The sequence below is a fragment of the Triticum urartu genome, chromosome 7 (assembly GCF_003073215.2).
Source record: "Triticum urartu cultivar G1812 chromosome 7, Tu2.1, whole genome shotgun sequence".
NCBI classification, from domain to species: domain Eukaryota; kingdom Viridiplantae; phylum Streptophyta; class Magnoliopsida; order Poales; family Poaceae; genus Triticum; species Triticum urartu.
Window position 1 is genome coordinate 212,337,121 of NC_053028.1, and position 14,389 is coordinate 212,351,509.

The window sequence follows — 14,389 nt, forward strand, 5'->3', positions numbered from 1 at the left end:
CAATCTAGACCCGTTCCGGCACCCTGCTGAGGGGGAATCCCTCTCCGGTGGCCATCTTCATCATCCCGGTGCTCTCCATGATGAGGAGGGAGTAGTTCTCCCTCGGGGCTGAGGGTATGTACCAGTAGCTAGGTGTTTGATCTCTCTCTCTCTCTCGTGCTCTTGAGGTGATACGATCTTGATGTATCGCAAGCTTTGCTATTATATTTGGATCCTATGATGTTCCTTCCCCCCTCTACTCTCTTGTAATGGGTTGAGTTTCCCCTTTGAAGTTATCTTATCGGATTGAGTCTTTAAAGATTTGAGAACACTTGATGTATGTCTTGCCGTGTGTATCTGTGGTGACAATGGGATATCACGTGATTCACTTGATGCATGTTTTGGTGATCAACTTGTGGGTTCCACCCATGAACCTATGCATAGGGGTTGGCACACGTTTTCGTCGTGATTCTCTGGTAGGAACTTTGGGGCACTCTTTGAGGTTCTATGTGTTGTTTGAGTAGATGAATCCGAGATTGTGTGATGCATATCGTATAATCATACCCATGGATACTTGAGGTGACATTGGAGTATCTAGGTGACATTAGGGTTTTGGTTGATTTGTGTCTTAAGGTGTTATTCTAGTACGAACTCTAGGGCTGTTTGTGACACTTATAGGAATAGCCCAACGGATCGATTGGAAAGAATAACTTTGAGGTGGTTTCGTACCCTACCATAATCTCTCTGTTGTTCTCCGCTATTAGTGACTTTGGAGTGACTCTTTGTTGCTTGTTGAGGGATAGCTATATGATCCAATTATGTTATTATTGTTGAGGGAACTTGCACTAGTGAAAGTATGAACCCTAGGCCTTGTTTCAACGTATTGCAATACCATTCGTGCTCACTTTTATCATTAGTTACCTTGCTGTTTTTATATTTTCAGATTACAAAAACCTTTATCTACTATCCTTATTGCACTTGTATCACCATCTCTTCGCCGAACTAGTGCACCTATACAATTTACCATTGTATTGGGCGTGTTGGGGACACAAGAGACTCTTTGTTATTTGGTTGCAGGGTTGCTTGAGAGAGACCATCTTCATCCTACGCCTCCTACGGATTGATAAACCTTAGGTCATCCACTTGAGGGAAATTTGCTACTGTCCTACAAACCTCCGCAATTGGAGGCCCAACAACGTCTACAAGAAGAAGGTTCTGTACTAGACATCAAGCTCTTTTCTGGCGCCGTTGCCGGGGAGGTTAGTGCTTGAAGGTATATCTTAAGATCTTGCAATCGAGTCTTTTAGTTTCTTGTTTTATCACTAGTTTAGTTTATAAAAGAAAATTAAAAAAATGGAATTAAGTTTACCTCATACGCTTCATCTTTTTAATATCTGTCATGAGTATGATGGAAAGGAAAATTGTGCCAAAGTGTTAGTAGAAGAATGCATTAAAATGTTTGGGACTAAATCTTTGAATGATGAGCATGATTGCAATGTTGTTAGTATGAACTCCTTGAATATCCACAGTACTAATGATGATTGCACTAGTTATGATGAAAATGTCTCCTATAATCATGTCAATTTTTGTGGAGTGCATTGGGTTTGTAAGTACACACCAAATAGGGAAGATAGATATTGCATGAGGCATAAGTACTTAGAAACTAAATTGTTGCAAGAAAGGCTAGATGATTGTGCTGAAAATTTAAATTTTCTTGGCCGTACTTGTGGACTTTGCAATGAAAGTGGTCATTTAGCTATCCGATGCAAATTGTTTCATGATCTAATCGTGTCCAAAAATTGTGATGACTTGATTTCCCTTGCACGTTATAATGAACTTAGTTTGATTATGGGCTACGAAGAAATGAAACGTATAACTAACTATCTTCCAGAATTTGCCCATTATAAACTTCTTGGTTTTGATCTAGAGGAAATTTATATGTATTGTGCGGTGAATTGCATCAAAAATCCTTATATTGCCAATTACATAAAGAAAAGAAATCAACTAGAAGATGAAGAGAACACTAATGAAAGGGAAGAGACTTCCCAATATCCTCCTATTATTTCTTATGATGAATCAGGTAATGAGGAGGAGCCTTCTATTCAACCAATCTCATTAATAAGGATCTCCAAAAAGAGGATTGAACCCACACATGTGGTGAAGAAGAATAAAAGAAAAAGGAAGAGAGGTAAAAAGATATCTCTCTCAAATAATGCTGCTCCTATTACTGTTGTGCCTCATGAAAATATAATTGTGGAAGATGATGCACTTGATGATGATCTCGTTATGCCTATTGCTTGTTGTGATGATTATGACTGGGAAGATAATGATACTTCTTATGATCTTGAAAATCTTTTTGGCACTTGCTTGGAAGAATATGATAATTGCTATACTATTGGTGCTATCCATACTATTAATGATGAGAGTGATTATGCTTATGATATGAAAAGGCCCAAGCTTGGGGATGCTATGTTTGATGAAGATGATGTTTTTGAGAATATATTTGTTGCAATTAATGTTTGTCCCAAGCTTGGGGATGCTATGTTTAATGAATATGATATTTCTAGTCTCCCAAGTTTTGATATGCAAATTTATAATGATGATAGCATGCCTCCTACTTATCATGATTATATTGTTGAAAGTGGATTTGGAGAGGTCATGACTTTATTTAGTAATGATTCCACTATCTTGGAAGAGATTTCGATTGATTATGATGAGAACAAAGTTGCTACTTATGATGATTATTGTGATGACAGTTATGCTATAAAAAGTAGTGATGATTATATTTATAAAACTTGTCATGATTATGATTACCCTTTTTCTGAACATTACTCTTTTAATGTGGAAACAATTTATAGTATTCGAGTCTCTTATGATACTCCCACTATTCCGAATGAGAAGAATTTTGCTTCTGTGGAGAGTAATAAAATTTCTATGCTTGTAAATCATGAAAAGAATGCTTTAGGTGCTGGTTATATTGTTGAATTCATTCATGATGCTACTGAAAATTATTATGAGGGAGGAATATATGCTTGTAGTAATTGCAATAATATCAAGTTTCCTCTCTATGTGCTTAAAGTTATGAAGTTATGCTTGTTTTACCATCCTATGCAAGTTGATTCTTGTTCCCATAAGTTGTTTGCTCACAAAATCCCTATTCATAGGAAGTGGGTTAGACTTAAATGTGATAGTCATATTCTTCATGATGCTCTCTTTATGTTCCGATTCTTATCTTTTATGTGAGCATCATTGAAATCATCATGCCTAGCTAGGGGCGTGAAACGATAGCGCTTGTTGGGAGGCAACCCAATTTTATTTTAGTTTCTTGCTTTTTGCTCCTGTTTAGTAATAAATAATTTATCTAGCCTCTGTTATGATTGTGGTTTTATGTTTTAATTAGTGTTTGTGCCAAGTAGAACCTTTGGGAAGACTTGGGTGAAGCCTTTATGATCATGCTGTAAAAAACAGAAACTTTAGCGCTCACGAGAATTGCTGCCATTTTTATTTGGAAAGTGATATTTAGTTAATTATTTTTGCATATGATTAATAGATAAATTCCTCATATCCATCAATTTATTTTATAATTGTTTGGGTTCCATAAGTTTGCGTTAGTTACAGATTACTACAGACTGTTCTGTTTTTGACAGATTCTGTTTTTCTATGTGTTGTTTGCTTATTTTGATGAATCTATGGCTAGTAGAATAGTTTATAAACCATAGAGAAGTTGGAATACATTAGTTCTAACACCAATATAAATAAAGAATGAGTTAATTACAGTACCTTGAAGTGGTGTTTTGTTTTCTTTCGCTAACGGAGCTCACGAGTTTTCTGTTAAGTTTTGTGTTGTGAAGTTTTCAAGTTTTGGGTAAAGATTTGATGGACTATGGAATAAGGAGTGGCAAGAGCCTAAGCTTGGGGATGCCCAAGGCACCCAAGGTAATATTCAAGGACAACCAAAATCCTAAGCTTGGGGATGCCCGGAAGTCATCCCCTCTTTTGTCTTCGTTCATCGGTAACTTTTCTTGGAGCTATATTTTTATTCGCCACATGATATGTGTTTTGCTTGGAGCGTCATTTTATTTCATTTTGTTTTGATTTCTGTTTGAATAAAATACCAAGATCTGAAATTCGTAAATGTTAGAGAGTCTTCACATAGTTGCATAATTATTCAACTACTCATTGATCTTCACTTATATCTTTCGGAGTAGTTTGTTGTTTGCTCTAGTACTTCACTTATATCTTTTTGAGCATGGTGGTAGTTTTATTTTGAAGAAATAGATGAACTCTTATGCTTCACTTAGATTATTTTGAGAGTCTTAAATATCATGGTAATTTGCTTAAATAATCCTAATATTCTAGGTCTTCAAGATTAGTAAAAACTTTCATATAGAGTGCATTGAATACTAAGAGAAGTTTGATGCTTGATGATTGTTTTGAGATATGGAGGTAATAATATCAAAGTCGTGCTAGTTGAGTAGTTGTGAATTTGAGAAATGCTTGTGTTGAAGTTTGCAAGTCCCGTAGCATGCACGTATGGTGAAGTTGTGTAACAAATTTGAAACATGAGGTGTTATTTGATTGTCTTCCTTATGAGTGGCGGTCGGGGACGAGCGATGGTCTTTTCCTACCAATCTATCCCCCTAGGAGCATGCGCGTAGTGCCGAGGTTTTTGATGACTTTTAGATTTTTGCAATAAGTATGTGAGTTCTTTATGACTAATGTTGAGTCCATGGATTATACACACTCTTACCCTTCCATCATTGATAGCCTCTTCGGTACCATGCATTGCCCTTTCTCACATTGAGAGTTGGTGCAAACTTCGCCGGTGCATCCGAACCCCGCGATACGATATGCTCTGTCACACATAAACCTCCTTATATCTTCCTCAAAACAGCCACCATACCTACCTATTATGGAATTTCCATAGCCATTCTGAGATATATTGCCATGCAACTTTCCACCGTTCCGTTTATTATGACACGCATCATCATTGTCATATTGCTTTGTATGATCATGTAGTTGAGATCGTATTTTTGGCCAAGCCACCATGCATAATTTATCATACATGTCACTCTTGAGTCATCTTTTGTTCTAGTATCGAGTTGTAATCATTGAGTTGTAAATAAATAGAAGTGTGATGATCATCATTAATAGAGCATTGTCCCAAAAAAAGAAAAAAAGAGAAAGGCCAAATAAAAAAAGGGACAATGCTACTATCCTTTTTCCACACTTGTGCTTCAAAGTAGCACCATAATCTTCATGATAGAGAGTCTTTTGTTCTGTCACTTTCATATACTAGTGGGAATTTTCATTATAGAACTTGGCTTGTATATTCCAACAATGGGCCTCCTCAAGTGCCCTAGGTCTTCGTGAGCAAGCAAGTTGGATGCACACCCACTTAGTTTCTTTTGTTGAGCTTTCATACGTTTATAGCTCTAGTGCATCCGTTGCATGGCAATCCCTACTCCTTGCATTAACATCAATCGATGGGCATCTCCATAGCCCATTGATTAGCCTTGTTGATTTGAGACTTTCTCCTTTTTTGTTTTCTCCACATAACCCCCATCATCATATTCTATTCCACCCATAGTGCTATGTCCATGGCTCGCGCTCATATATTGCGTGAAAGTTTATAGGTTTGAGATTACTAAAGTATGAAACAATTGCATGGCTTGTCATCGGGGTTGTGCATGATGAGACCATTCTGTGTGACGAAAATGGAGCATGACCAAACTATATGATTTTGTAGGGATGAACTTTCTTTGGCCATGTGATTTTGAGAAGACATGATTGCTTAGTTAGTATGCTTGAATTATTATTATTTTTACGTCAATATGACCTTTTATCTTGAATCTTTCAGATCTGAATATTCATGCCACAATTAAGAAGAATTACATTAAAATTACCCCAAGTAGCATTCCACATCAAATTTTTTGTTTTTATCATTTACCTACTCAAGGACGAGCAAGAATTAAGCTTGGGGATGCTGATACGTCTCCAACATATCTATAATTTTTTATTGTTCCATGCTATTATATTATGTGTTTTGGATGTTTATGGGCTTTATTATCCACTTTTATATTATTTTTGGGACTAACCTATTGAGCCAGAGCCCAGTGCCAGTTTTTTTTTCCTTGTTTTAGAGTATAACAGAAAAGGAAAATCAAACGGAGTCCAATTGACATGAAACTTCACGGAACTTATTTTTGGAAGGAAAGCAACCCGGGAGACTTGGAGTCCACGTAAGGGAAGCAATGAGGAAGCCACGAGGCAGGGGGGCACGCCCACCCCCCTGGGCCCGCCCTCCACCCTCGTGGGCCCCTCCTGGCTCCCCTGACGTACTTCTTCCTCCTATATATATCCATATATCCTAAAATGATCGGGGAGCACAATAGATCGGGAGTTCCGCTGCCAAAAGCCTCCGTAGCCACCGAAAACCAATCTAGACCCGTTTCGGCACCCTGCCGGAGGGGGAATCCCTCTTCGGAGGCCATCTTCATCATCCCGGTGCTGTCCATGACGAGGAGGGAGTAGTTCTCCCTCGGGGCTGAGGGTATGTACCAGTAGCTATGTGTTTGATCTCTCTCTCTCTCTCGTGTTCTTGAGGTGATACGATCTTGATGTATCGCGAGCTTTGCTATTGTATTTGGATCCTATGATGTTCCTTCCCCCCTCTACTCTCTTGTAATGGATTGAGTTTCCCCTTTGAAGTTATCTTATCGGATTGAGTCTTTAAAGATTTGAGAACACTTGATGTATGTCTTGCTGTCTGTATCTGTGGTGACAATGGGATATCACGTGATTCACTTGATGTATGTTTTGGTGATCAACTTGCGGGTTCCACCCTTGAACCTATGCATAGGGGTTGGCACACGTTTTCGTCGTGATTCTCCGGTAGGAACTTTGGGGCACTCTTTGAGGTGCTATGTATTGGTTGAGTAGATGAATCTGAGATTGTGTGATGCATATCGTATAATCATACCCACAGATACTTGAGGTGACATTGGAGTATCTAGGTGACATTAGGGTTTTGGTTGATTTGTGTCTTAAGGTGTTATTCTAGTACGAACTCTAGGGCTGTTTGTGACACTTGTAGGAATATCCCAACGGATTGATTGGAAAGAATAACTTTGAGGTGGTTTCGTACCCTACCATAATCTCTTTGTTTGTTCTCCGCTATTAGTGACTTTGGAGTGACTCTTTGTTGCATGTTGAGGGATAGCTATATGATCCAATTATATTATTATTGTTGAGGGAACTTGCACTACTAAAAGTATTAACCCTAGGCCTTGTTTCAACGTATTGCAATACCGTTTGTGCTCACTTTTATCATTAGTTACCTTGCTGTTTTTATATTTTCAGATTACAAAAACCTTTATCTACTATCCATATACCACTTGTATCACCATCTCTTCGCCGAACTAGTGCACCTATACAATTTACCATTGTATTGGGTGTGTTGGGGACACAAGAGACTCTTTGTTATTTGGTTGCAGGGTTGCTTGAGAGAGACCATCTTCATCCTACGCCTCCTACAGATTGATAAACCTTAGGTCATCCACTTGAGGTAAATTTGCTACTGTCCTACAAACCACTGCACTTGGAGGCCCAACAACGTCTACAAGAAGAAGGTTGTGTAGTAGACATCACCGCACAAGAACCAGTTATAACCCTTGTACTACTCTCAATATGCGACTCCAGTGTCGCGTCTTCCCATCTCTGGGTCGTTCCCGTCCGGGGCCTCGCTGTCATCCACCTCCTCGCTGCGCTCGGCGCGGCGTGGTCAACAAACGAGAGTCATCAGAAGAGGACTGTACGTGGAGAGCCTGACGGCTGGGACCCATGAGGTCCATGGTCGCACGCAAGGAAAGTTCCTCCTTATTAAGCTGAAAAAATGTTTCCTCCCCCTGACAGCTGGGACCCACCGACTGTATCTTCGCACGGAAGGAAGTGCCTCCTTGTTATGCGAAAAAACTATTCCTCCATATGACAACTGGGACCCGGCAGATTTGGTGGCTGACTTGTGGGCCTACTAAGCTGACGTGTACGCATGGCTTTGTCAACTTAATCAACAAATGATTCTAGCAGTTGGACCGTTGGATGTTAATCCAACAACCATGCTCCTTCTTCAACCTCTGTTCTTGCTCCTGTCTCCCGTGGGCGGCAGTGCTGCCGCGCACCTGAACCAGTCAAATTTCCCACTCCTCTCCATCTGTGACTCCACTGCCGTGTCTTCCCCATCTCCGGGTCGTTCTAGTCTGGGGCCTCACCGTCGTCCACCGGCCTTGGTGTGCTCGGCACGGTGTGGTCAACGCGGTTAACAAACGAGAGTCATCGGAAGATGACTGTACATGAGAGGCTAACAGTGGGGACACGCCACGTCCATGGATGCATGCATGCAACTGCATCCTTTTTTACCCTGAAAAATAATGTTTTCTCCCCCTGACAATTGGGACCCACCAGCTACATCTTCACACGCAAGGAAGTGCGTCCTTATTACGGGAAAAATTGATTCCCCATGACAGCTGGGACCCAACAGCTATATCTTCACATGCAAGGAAGTGCGTCCTTATCCTCCCTGACAGCTGGGACCCACCCGGTCGAAGCGTACGTACCATTGTATGTCTTGTCGCGAACGTGTACGTACATACAGCATAGTGATACGTCTCCAACGTATCTATAATTTTTATTGTTCCATGCTATTATATTATCTATTTTGGATGTTTAATGGGCTTTAATATGCTCTTTTATATTATTTTTGGGACTAACCTATTAACCGGAGGCCCAGTGCCAGTTTCTGTTTTTTTGCCTATTTCAGTGTTTCGTAGAAAAGGAATACCAAACGGAATCCAAACGGAATGAAACCTTCGCGGTGATCTTTCTTGGACTGAAAACAAACCAGGAGACTTGGAGTGGAAGTCTGGAACTCCGTGAGGCGGCCACGGGGCAGAATGGCGCGCCCAGGGGGGTAGGTGCGCCCCCACCCTCGTGGGCCCCACGGAGCTCCACCGATGTACTTATTTCGCCTATATATACCCTTATACCCTAGAAACATCAGGGGAGCCACGAAACCACTTTTCCACCGCCGAAACCTTCTGTACCCGTGAGATCCCATCTTGGGGCCTTTTTCGGCCATTTGCCGGTGGGGGAATCGATCACGGAGGGCTTCTACATCAACACCATAGCCTCTCCGATGAAGCGTGAGTAGTTTACCACAGACCTTTGGATCCATAGTTATTAGCTAGATGGCTTCTTCTCTCTCTTTGATCTTCAATACAAAGTTCTCCTTGATGTTCTTGGAGATCTATTCGATGTAATACTCTTTTGTGGTGTGTTTGCCAAGATCCGATGAATTGTGGGTTTATGGACTTGATTATCTATGAATATTATTTGGTTCTTCTCTGAATAATTATATGCATGATTTGATATCCTTGCAAGTCTCTTCGAATTATCGTTTTAGTTTGGCCTACTAGATTGATCTTTCTTGCAATGGGAGAAGTTCTTAGCTTCTGGTTCAATCTAGCGGTGTCCTTTCCAAGTGACAGTAGGGGCAGCAAGGCACGTATTGTATTGTTGCCGTCGAGGATAAAAAGATGGGGTTTATGTCATATTGCTTGAGTTTATCCCTCTACATCATGTCATCTTGCTTAATGCGTTACTCTGTTCTTATGAACTTAATACTCTAGATGCATGCTTGATAGCGGTCATTGTGTGGAGTAATAGTAGTAGATGCAGAATCGTTTTGATCTACTTGACACGGACGTGATGCCTTTTTTCATGATTAGTGCCTTAGATATCTTCATAACTATGTGACTTTTCTATCAATTGCTCAGTAGTAATTTGTTCACCCACCGTAATACATGCTATCATGAGAGAAGCCACTAGCGAAACCTATGGCCCCTGGGTCTCTTTCTTATTATATTGCATATCTTTTATTGTCGCATCTCATTTACTATTTTGCAATCTTTACTTTCCAAACTATACAACAAAATACCAAAAATATTTATCTTACTATCTCACTTTCGCAAGTGACCATGAAGGGATTGACAACCCCTTTATCGCGTTGGTTGCGAGGTTCTTTTTTCTTTGTGCGGGTGCTAGGTGACTTGTGCGTTGTCTCCTAATGGATTGATACCTTGGTTCTCAAAAACTGAGGGAAATGGTTACGCTACTTTGTTGTATCACCCTTTCCTCTTCAAGGGAAAACCAACGCATGCTCAAGAGGTAGCACATAGGATTTTTTTAAATTGCATGCTACGTTTCCCAACAGTTGCATCTGAGCCAGGTCTATGCGTGGATGATATTCATGAGTAGAACACAAAGAGTTGTGGGCGGTGATCGTCATACTACTTATCACCAATGTGTTATTTTGATTCGGCGGTATTGTTGGATGAAGCGGCCGGGCCAACCTTACATGACCACATTCATGAGACCGGTTCCACCGACATACATGCGACTAGTTTTGCATAAAGGTGGCTAGCGGGTGTTTATTTCTCCTAATTTAGTTGAATCGAATTTGACCGCGGCCGGTCCTTGTTGAAGGTTAAAAGAGCAAACTTGATAAATCACCATTGTGGTTTTGATGCGTACGTAAGAACGGTTCTTGCTAGAAGCCCGTAGCAGCCATGTAAAACTTGCACCAATAAAGTAGAGGACGTCTAACTTGTTTTGCAGGGCATGTTGTGATGTGATATGGTCAAGACATGATGTGATATAAGTTATTGTATGAGATGATCATGTTTTGTAAAAGTTATCGGCAACCGGCAGGAGCCTTATGGTTGTCTCTTTATTGTATAAAATACAAACGCCATGTAATTGCTTTACTTTATTACTATGCGTTAGCGATAGTTGTAGAAGGAATAGTTGGTGAGACGACCACATCGCAACGATGGAGATCAAGGTGTCGAGCCGGTGACGATGGAGATCATGATGATGCTTTGGATATGGAGATCAAAAGTACAAGATGATGATGGTCATATCATGTCACATATTTTGATTGCATAAGATGTTTATCTTTTATGCATCTTATTTTGCTTAGTACGGCGGTAGCTGTATAAGATGATCCCTTAAATAAAATTTCAAGGTATAAGTGTTCTCCCTGAGTATGCACCGTTGCGAAAGTTCGTCGTGTTGAGACACCACGTGATGATCGGGTGTGATAGACTCTACGTTCACATACAACGGGTGCGAGACAGTTTTGCACATGCGGAATACTCGGGTTAAACTTGGTGAGCCTGGCATGTACAGACATGGCCTCGGAACACTGGAGACCGAAAGGTCGAACGTGAATCATATAGTAGATATGATCAACATAGAGATGTTCACCATTGATGACTACTCCATCTCACATGATGATTGGACATGATTTAGTTGATTTGGATCACGTATCATTTAGATGACTTGAGGGATGTCTATCTAAGTGGGAGTTCTTAGGTAATTTTATTAATTGAATTCAATTTATCATGGACTTAGTCCTGATAGTATTTGCATATCTATGTTGTAGATCAATAGCTCGTGATATAGCTCTTATATAATTTTGATATGTTCCTAGAGAAAAGTTGAAAGATGATAGTAGCAATAATGCGGACTGGGTCCATGATCTGAGGATTATCCTCATTGCTGCACAGAAGAATTATGTCCTTGATGTACCACTGGGTGACAGACCTATTGCAGGAGCAGATGCATACATTATGAACATTTGGCAAGCTCGATATGATGACTACTTAATAGTTTAGTGCGCCATGCTTTACGGCTTAGAACCGATAATTCAAAAATGTTTTGAATGCCACGGAGCATATGAGATGTTCCAAGACCTGAAATTGGTATTTCAGACTTTTGCCCGTGTCGAGAGGTATGAGACCTCTCACAAGTACTTTGCCTACAAGATGGAGGAGAATAGCTCAGCTAGTGAGCATGTGCTCAGAATGTCTGGGCACTACCATCGCTTGAATCAAGTGGGAGTTAATCTTCCAGATAAGATAGTGATTGACAGAGTTCTCTAGTCACTATCACCAAGCTACTAGAACTTCGTGATGAACTATAATGTGAAAGGGATAATGGAAAAGATTCCCGAGCTCTTCACGATGCTGAAATCGGCGAAGGTAGAAATCAAGAAAGAGCATCAAGTGTTGATGGTTAGAAAGACCACTAGTTTCAAGAAAAGGGGGAAATAAAAGAAGGGGAACTTCAAGAAGAATGACAAGAAAGTTGCCACTCCTGTGAAGAAGCCCAGAGCTAGACCTAAGCCTGAAACTAAGTGCTTGTACTGCAAAGGGAATGGTCACTGGAAGCGGAACTACCCCAAATACTTGGCGGATAAGAAGGATGGCAAAGTGAACAAAGGTATATTTGATATACATGTTATTGATGTGTACTTTAATAGTGTTCGTAGTAACCCCAGGGTATTTGATACCGGTTCAGTTGCTAAGATTAGTAACTCAAAACAGGAGTTGCAAAATGAATAGAGACTAGTTAAGGGCGATGTGACGATGTCTGTTGGAAGTGATTCCAAGGTTGATACGATCACCATCGCACACTCCCTCTACCTTCAAGATTAGTGTTGAACCTAAAATAAATGTTATTTGGTGTTTGTGTTAAGCATGAATATGATTAGATCATGTTTATTGCAATACGGTTATTAATTTAAGTCAGAGAATAATTGTTGCTATGTTTACATGAATAAAACTTTCTCTGGTCATACACCCATGGTGAATGGTTTATTGAATCTCGATCATAGTGATACACATATTCATAATATTGATGCCAAAATTTGCAAAGTTGATCATGATAGTGCAACATACTTGTGGCACTGCCGTTTAGGTCATATTGGTGTAAAGCTCATGAAGAAACTCCATACGGATGCCTTTTTGGAATCACTTGATTATGAATCATTTGATACTTGCGAACCATGCCTCATGGGCGAGATGACTAAAACTCCATTATCCGGAACAATGGAGCGAGATAATGACTTATTGATAATAATACATACCGATGTATGCGGTCTGATGAGTGTTGAAGCTTGCGGTGGGTATCGTTATTTTCTGACCTTCACAGATGATTTGAGCAGATATGGGTATAGAAACTTGATGAAACACAAGTCTGGAACATTTGAAAAGTTCAAAGAATTTCAGAGTGAAGTGGAGAATCATCGTAATAAGAAAATAAAGTTTCTACGATTTGATCACGGAGGAGAATATTTGAGTTACGAGTTTGGCCTTCATTTAAAACAATGCGGAATAGTTTCAAAACTCACGCCACCTGGAACACCAGAGCGTAATGGTGTGTCCGAACGTCGTAACCGTACTTTATTAGATATGGTGTGATCTATGATGTCTCTTACTGATTTACCACTGTCATTTTGGGGTTATGCATTAGATATAGATGCATTCACGTTAAATAGGGCACCGTCTAAATCCGTTGAGACAACACCGTATGAACTATGGTTTGCCAAGAAACCTAAGCTGTCGTTTCTTAAAGTTTGGGGTTGCGACACTTATGTCAAAAGGCTTCAGCCTGATAAGCTCCAACCCAAATCGTAGAAGTGCATCTTCATAGGATACCCTAAGGAAATAATTGGTACACCTTCTACCACAAATCTGAAGGCAAGTTATTTGTTGCCAAGAATGGAAACTTTCTAGAGGAGTTTCTCTCGAAAGAAGTGAGTGGGAAGAAAGTAGAAATTGATGAGTTAATTGTACCTTCTCTCGAATTGGAAGGTAGCTCATCACAGAAAACCATTCCCATGATGTCTACACCAACTAGAGAGGAAGCTAATGATAATGATCATGAAACTTCAGATCAAGTTACTACTGATCCTCGTAGGTCAACCAGAGCACGATCCGCACCAGAGTGGTACGGTAATCCTATTCTGGAAGTCATGTTACTAGACCATGACGAACCTACGAACTATGAAGAAGCTATGATGAGCCCAGATTCCGAAAAATGGCTTGAGGCCATGAAATCTAAGATAGGATCCATGTATGTGAACAAAGTGTAGACTTTGGTGGACTACCTGATGATCAGCAAGCCGTTGAGAATAAATGGGTCTTCAAGAAGATGAGTGACGTTGATACTAATGTCACTATCTACAAAAGCTCGACTTGTCACAAAAAATTTTCGACAAAGTTCAAGGAGTTGACTAAGATGAGACTTTCTCACCCGTAGCGATGCTTAAGTCTTTCCGAATCATGTTAGCAATTGCCACATTTTATGATTATGAAATCTGGCAAATGGACGTCAAAATTGCATTCCTTAATGGATATCTTAAAGAAGAGTTGTATATGATGCAATCAGAAGGTTTTTTCGATCCTAAAGGTGCTAAAAAAGTGTGCAAGCTCCAGCAATCCATCTATGGACTCGTGCAAGCATCTCGGAGTTGGAATAGACGCTTTGATGAGGTGATCAAAGCATA